This window comes from Phocoena phocoena, chromosome 10 (assembly GCF_963924675.1).
Source record: "Phocoena phocoena chromosome 10, mPhoPho1.1, whole genome shotgun sequence".
In the NCBI taxonomy this organism is placed as follows: domain Eukaryota; kingdom Metazoa; phylum Chordata; class Mammalia; order Artiodactyla; family Phocoenidae; genus Phocoena; species Phocoena phocoena.
The window spans coordinates 81,611,025-81,617,935 of NC_089228.1; the positions used below are offsets into that span (position 1 = coordinate 81,611,025).

Below are 6,911 nucleotides of genomic sequence, written 5' to 3' on the forward strand. Positions count from 1 at the left end.
GGGAGTCTGATTCTTCCAGCTCCTTTTTTCTTTCTCAAGATTGCTTTGGCTATTCAGGGTCTTTCGTGTTTCCATACAAATTGTGAACTTTTTTGTTCTAGTTCTGTGAAAAATGCCATTGGTAGTTTGATAGGGATTGCACTGAATCTGTACATTGCTTTGGCTAGTATAGTCATTTTCACAATATTGATTCTTCCAATCCAAGAACATGGTATATCTCTCCATTTGTATCATCTTATTTTCTTTCATCAGTGTCTTATAGTTTTCTGCATACAGGTCTTTTGTCTCCTTAGGTAGGTTTATCCCTAGGTATTTTATTCATTTTGTTGCAGTGGTAAATGGGAGTGTTTCCTGAATTTCTCTTTTAGATTTTTCATCATTAGTGTATAGGAATGCAAGAGATTTATGTGCATTAATTTTGTATCCTGCTACTTTACCAGATTCATTGATTAGCTCTAGTAGTTTTCTGGTAGCATCTTTAGGAGTCTCTATGTATAGTATCATGTCATTTGCAAACAGTGACAGTTCTGCCTCTTCTTTTCCAATTTGGATTCCTTTTATTTCTTTTTCTTCTCTGATTGCTATGATAGCCATTGTTTTGTAATAACTTTAAATAGAGTATAATCTGTACAAATATTGAATCACTATATTGTACACCTGAAACTAATAAAATATTGTAAATTAACTGCACTTCAATTTTTTAAAAAAGGAGAACAACAGTGGAAACAATAGAGACTGCCTCTCTTAGGATTACCTCTGATCTTTCTATAAAGTTGGGAAAATAAGAACACACAACCTCCTTTCATAAAGCTAGAAAGGTAAGAATTTTTGAAGAGGTAATTCTCCAGTAAGTCACTTCAAGCTAAGAAAGATTGAGGCAGGTAGCATAGATAAGTTATGCTTTAGTCTTTAGGTGAACATTCTTGGAATTTAGCACTGATGACAATCTTTCTGGTCAAATTTTTCCTCCCCATCAACAGATTATGTAAGACCTTCAGGGAAAAGAGGAGAAATTCCCTTTCTTTTTCTAGTGTTGTCAAAAGACTTAAAATACTTTCCATTCTTTGGATTATTCATTTACATGTAAAATTTGTGAAATAGCACACAGGATTGTCCTGTCCAAAATTACCCTAAGTGTTTCTAAAAAGTACCATCATAGACTAATCAGATAGAAATTTCTTGGGAGAGGGGAGGGGGAAGGGAGGAAAAGAAAAGGGCTATGAATCAGTAATTTAAAAATAATCTCATTGGGAGATTGGGATTGACATATGCACACTCCTATATATAAAATAACTAATAAGGACCTACTGTATAGCACAGGGAACTCTACTCAATACTCTGTAATGACCTATATGGGAAAAGAATCTAAAAAAGAGTGGATATATGTATATGTATAACTGATTCACTTTGCTGTACAGCAGAAACTAAAATACACTGTAAATCAACTATACTCCAATAAAACTTAAAAAAAAAAATTAGTCTCAAGTGATTATACTGTGCACCCAGCATTAAGAAGCACAGGCCTAGGCTACCATCTCCATGCCTCTTACCCCTTGTCTATCAGCTCCTGCTGAGCCCTCAAGACAGGGTGAGGTGGTAGAAAATGCACTGTTCAAGGACCCTCTTATCCAACCAGCCAACAATTTATATCCAACAGAATTTATATAAAGAAAAGAACATTTCTAAAGAAAAATCTCCTCTCCCCCAGAAATCCATTATATGACCTTGATATGTTTTATTTTGTAAATATGAAGTAACATTCATGGATTCCAGGAAGAGAGCAGGAAAAAGCAAGAGAAATACAGTGAGAGAGAGAGGGAAGAGAGGTTTTAACTTCTAATTAGACACAGTCCACTCAACATAACACCGAAAAAGTGTAAAAAAGATCATTAAATATGATCACAGGGACTTCCCTGGTGGCGCAGTGGTTGAGAGTCCGCCTGCCGAGTTCGTGCCCCGGTCCGGGAATATCCCACATGCCGCGGAGCGGCTGGGCCCGTGAGCCATGGCCGCTGAACCTGCGCGTCCGGAGCCTGTGCTCCGCGACGGGAGAGGCCACAACAGCGAGAGGCCCGCGTACCGCAAAAAAAAAAAAATGATCAAAACTACTCATTTTTAACTTCCTTTAAAACAGAGGGAAGAAGCATGGATCACAGGAAAACAGAAAAGAGAGAAACAGAAGAGCAACAGTAGATGAATCATTTTTTATTCATCCTTCATTAATTAGAAAGTCTTTACTGAAAACGATTATTTTCAAATTACTGTATTAAAAAAATGCACTGTAAAATTCACTAAAGTTGCGCGCGAGCTCGGCGTCCCAGCGGCGGGGTCGGCCGAACGCGGAAGGGGTGGAGGGAGCCCGCGGCGACGGCGGCTGCGGCTACAGCCGTGAAATGGCGGAGACCGTGGCGAGCACCCGGCGGCTGATCACCAAGCCGCAGAACCTGAACGACGCCTGCGGGCCTCCCAGCAACTTCCTCGAGATCGATGTGAGCAACCCTTAGACAGTGCGGGTAGGCCAGGGTCGGTTCACCACCTACGAAAGCAGGGTCAAGACAAATCTGCCTATTTTCAAGCTAAAAGAATCTGCCGTTTGCAGAAGATACAGTGACTTTGAGTAGCTGCGAAGTGAATTAGAAAGAGATCAAGGTTGTAGTTCCCCCAAGTCCCTGGGAAAGCATTTTTGCGTCAACTTTCTTTTAGAAGAGATGATGGAATATTTGTTGACAATTTTATTGAAGAAAGGAAGCAAGGACTGGAGCAGTTTATGAACAAGGTCGCTGGTCATCCTTTGGCACAGAATGAACGTTGTCTTCATATGTTTTTACAGGATGAAGTTATAGATACAAGTAATGCTCTATCAAAAATAAGACATGCCTGAAATTTGGCAAGAAGGGGCAAAAAACTTTCCATGACTATTAACGATTCATATGCACCAGTGACGAAGTTCTAACTTTAGTATGCTGGACAAAAGCTGGTGTAATAAGCCTTCAGTATACTAACATAATGCTCAGTTCTGTTCTGTTTTGGCAGTTGACAAGAAGTTAATTTGCTTGAGTGAAAAAATCCCTCATTCCAGCCTTTCCATATAAATAGCCCTTTCTTGCTGTTTTAATGTGGTACACACTGTAGCTTCACAAACCTGTTACTCCAGTATAACCCGCAGTGTCCTAACTAAAATTACTCATTTGGTCTTAACCTGCAGTTTTTGTGTCATGTTTGCCTCTTGGATCTGATTAATAGAATTTTTCTCTTATCCCCTTTTTAATAGGTGGTGTCACGACCTAATTTATGTGTGGAAGCTACTACACATTGGTTTCCAGTACCCTACACGTAAGATACACACTTGTGTGCAGAAGGTATCTCCCTTCAGGCTTGTAATCCCCTTCACATGGAAGATCAATGAGGAAAATCTTTGTATTCTGTATAAAAACAAAATCAAATTTATATACTAAAATCATTTGTCTAAAAATTTAGGTTGTTTTCAAATAAAAATAAAAATGCATTTCTGATACACAAAAATAAAATTCACTGAAGTTAAAATACAGGCATATCTGGTTTTATTGTGCTTTGCTTTATTGTGTTTCTCAGACAATGCTTTTTTCTACACGTTAAAGGTTTGTGGCAATCCTGCATACAGTAAGTCTATCAGTGCCATTTTCCCAACAGCATTTGCTTATTTAGTGTCTCTGTGACACATTTTGATAATTCTTGCAATATTTCAAACTTAACTATATTTGTTATGGTGATCTGTGATCAGTGATCTTTGACGTTACTATTGAAAAAAGACTTAAGATTTGCTGAAGGCTCAGATGATGGTTAGCATATTTTAGCAATAAAATATTTTAAAATTAAGGTATGTACATTTTTGAGATATAATTCTATTTCATACTTAATAGACTACAGTATAGTGCAACTTTTAACGCACTGGGAAACCAAAAAATTAGTATGACTAGCTTTATTGCAATAATCACTTTATTGAGGTGTCTGGAATTAAACCCACAGTATCTCTGAGGTATGCCTGTAGTGACAAGAACACTAGGGAAAATATCAATATTAATAAACGATTATATCCGATACGATAAACATATAATTATATTAAAAATACAAATATTTTGTGAGATATTACTATGTGACATCACTATGTGTTTTGCTACCCTTTATACTAATCTGTCCCCCAAACAAGATTGTGATTGACCTGAAAGAAAAGTAAGGACTTGAATTCTGGAGCTTCAAGATCTTACCTGAAGCAAGTAGAAGTCTCAAAAGGCAATGGAGTTAGCCAGATGTGAAAACAGAGTAAGGATGTAAAATACCAGATCGTCTATTGTACAGTTTATTGGAGGTTCTCAATAGAGCAGTAAACCAAGAAAAATAGTTATATTGCAAATTAATTAATTTTAAAACTGGATTAATGCATGTTCTATACAGGCACTATAGGTATAGAGCAGGGAAGAAAGTAGGTACCAATTCCCACCTTTAAGGAGTTTACATTCTTGTGAAGGGAGATAATAAACATTAAATAAGTGTATACAGAGTGTATTAAACGGTGATAAATACTGAGGAGAAGATAAAGTAGCAAAGGTAGATAAGGGTTGCATGAGGGCGGCTACATTAGACTGTTTGTCCAGGGAGAGTCCCACTGGAAAGGAGAATAAAGACCTGAGAGAGTCGTGGGAATATCTGGAGGAAGAGTATTCCAGGTGGAGGAAAGAGTAAGCAGGAAACAAAAGCAGCTTGGAGTATTCATGGAGCAACAAGGAGACTGGTCTGGTTAGAGCAGGTGATCAAATGAGTGTGAGATGAGGTCAGAGATGGAGTCCCAGGGACTCCACTGAAGAACCCAGTGGACCAACGTAAGGATTAGAGATGCAAGGAGAACCCATGGCAGAGTCTAGGTCCAACATAACAGAAAGGGTTCAGAAGGTCACACAATCTGAGGAGCAAAGCTCCTAGGACTGAATTTGGGCAGCTGAAGAAAACGCTTGAGGCAAGGAGACTGGTATCAGTGAATAAAGTTTTGAGAAAAAAAGAAGAGGAACCTATTCTGTAACAATCCTGGCTTAGTTTTATTGGTCTGTATAAATTATCAAGTGAACATAAAATTTCTTCCTCTTTCAGCAATAGATACGCTAGCTCAGGTTGATTTGCATGAAGAGAAATATAAAAAACAGAAATCTAACCTCCCATTTATCAATTGATTTTCTGTGTATAAGCAATTATTTGTGCATTTATTCAAATGAGCAAATGAACAACTGCAACTAAAGTATTGCTTTATAATCCTGTAAGGTCCCGAGTCCAGAGTCTCCTCCTGTTTCTGATTAATTCCATACCGCACCTAGCTACAGAGCTCAGGACCTGATTTGCATGACTGAAAATTCTCTCTGACCCAAGGATATTGCCGTGGGTGGTATAATCTCTTCCCCCTGTGTTTGTAGAGGGGACACAAAAACATTTCAAAATCCTGCCAACACAACTCAGAACCAAGTTGAGAATTTTCCATGGGCCACAAGTGACAGTCGTGAAACAATTTCCTGCCAAAGATGCTTACTTATCCAATAGAGCACTGCAGAAGATTACCTATGACTAATGAAAAGCATGAGGATGAGTTTTATTTTTAAATATTGCTGTTATTGTTTGTGCTTGTCTGTGTGTGTGTGTGTGTGTGTGTGTGTGTGTGTGTGTGTGTAGGAGAGAGAGACAGAGAGAGTAGGTCTAGTGCTTCTAAGAGAAGTATTTGAGTCACAAAGATAGAGCAGACCTGAGGGTACAAGACATAAGACTTAGATCTTTTACTCTCTCAAGTCTGATCCACCTGACTGCCACACATCCTTTTCTATATGTCATAAGAACATTACTTATTTCAAAAATATAACCAGAAATTAGCAATTAATAAGTGTGCTATTTGCATTCTAAAGTCATGAAAAATTACCTTATAGGATTGAAAACCAATACTCTTATACTGGCCACTCTTTGTAATAATGAAATAAAAGCTTCTTTTAAGGAACGTGTTGCTGTGGAATTCCAAGATGCTTTTAATATTCATGGTAAATACATTTTAATGTGCAGTAATTGGGCATTTTAGGAGTAGAGATCCAACCTATAGTGGCTAACATTCTGATTCATAGTAAATCCTGAAAAAAACTGATGTATAATGAGACTGTGGGTAAATAATTAACCTTCTCTGTTTGGAAAAATAAACAATCAAGGACAACTCATGGACAGATAGAGAGTGGAAAATGTTACTTCTGGCCATCAGTGGGGTATTATTCAAATTATCCTAACATAAGATTTATATAATGCTCTAAAAAAATTTTATGCAAGAATGTGGTATTGGACTACTTTGATGTTAACTTTAAACATTTAACTGTTTTGCAATATTTAATGAACTCCTTTTTGTCACTGTTATTTTTTCAGTAGAATGATTGGATTGTACAGGTAAATTTCCCCTGTGTTTTCTTCTTCTTTTTTTTTTTTTTTTTTTTTTTTTTTGCGGTATGCGCACCTCTCACTGTTGTGGCCTCTCCCGTTGCAGAGCACAGGCTCCGGACGCGCAGGCTTAGCAGCCATAGCTCATGGGCCCAGCCGCTCCACGGCATGTGGGATCTTCCCAGACCGGGGCACGAACCCGCGTCCCCTGCATCGGCAGGCGGACTCTCAACCACTGCGCCACCAGGGAAGCCCTCCCCTGCGTTTTCTTATGTACAAGACCATATTATTACATGAGCATTTTTTTTTTGCTATTATTGACCATCTATTTAGAATCTAAAATTATGCAAGGAAATGCAGTTTATGTTCTCTTCCTCAATGATGTTTATATATCACTTTTGAAATTTAACACAATTTTTCTCATTGCCTTATTATGATTTTATATATATGTCATACACATAATAATATGCTTAATTTCAAAG

At 37.8% G+C, this 6,911-nt stretch overlaps 1 pseudogene; it reads left to right on the top strand.

Moving 5' to 3' along the window:
* Positions 1-2,393: 2,393 nt before the first annotated feature.
* LOC136129826 (sorting nexin-3-like) lies at positions 2,394-2,881 on the top strand (annotated as a pseudogene).
* The last annotated feature ends 4,030 nt before the right edge of the window (positions 2,882-6,911 follow it).